At 30.3% G+C, this 554-nt stretch overlaps 1 protein-coding gene across 1 annotated transcript in view; it reads right to left on the bottom strand.

The window, feature by feature from the left end:
* The window catches only part of LOC119587062 (zinc finger protein 628-like), a gene marked incomplete at its 3' end in the record, with an annotated part of 23937 nt that overhangs the window by 973 nt on the left and 22410 nt on the right, over positions 1–554 (bottom strand).

The following is a 554-nucleotide window of genomic DNA, read 5'->3' as shown; positions in this document are numbered from 1 at the left end:
ACATCACTAGCGGGATATTGAACGATGATCTAATGTCTTAGAAAGATCACATTACCATTTATGCTAAAAAGGGTTTTATTTCCGTAAATTCAGGCAGTATAATCACGAACACATCAAAAAGCAAAGGCTTGGGAAGATCATGTATATCATTGTTTTCTTCTTTTTTATCAAACGTTATCAAAGTTTCTTGCAATGACTATCGTAAATACTTAAATCATAGGTACAAGACATGACAAGTGATTCAAGAAATGATATTCATTACATTGAAGATTACAAAAGAAAAAAAATACCATGAAATACAAAAGAAGTAAGGATTCCGCAATGCAAGGTATGTAATATACGTTTTATGTATGATAAATGGATAATATGAATAATCACACGTTTTTCATTTATTTCACTAACACATGTTGCAATGAGCTCCATCCTTGCCACTCAGACAAAAAAAGTATTTTTATAAACACGAAACATGAAAAACAAAAAGAGTTTTTGGAGCAAAACAAACGCAAACTCATCTCGTATCTAGTCATTTCTTTCTTAAAAATTTCCGTTTTTCT

Source organism: Penaeus monodon, chromosome 22 (genome assembly GCF_015228065.2).
Source record: "Penaeus monodon isolate SGIC_2016 chromosome 22, NSTDA_Pmon_1, whole genome shotgun sequence".
Classification (NCBI taxonomy): domain Eukaryota; kingdom Metazoa; phylum Arthropoda; class Malacostraca; order Decapoda; family Penaeidae; genus Penaeus; species Penaeus monodon.
This window is presented reverse-complemented; position numbering and strand designations above follow the sequence as displayed.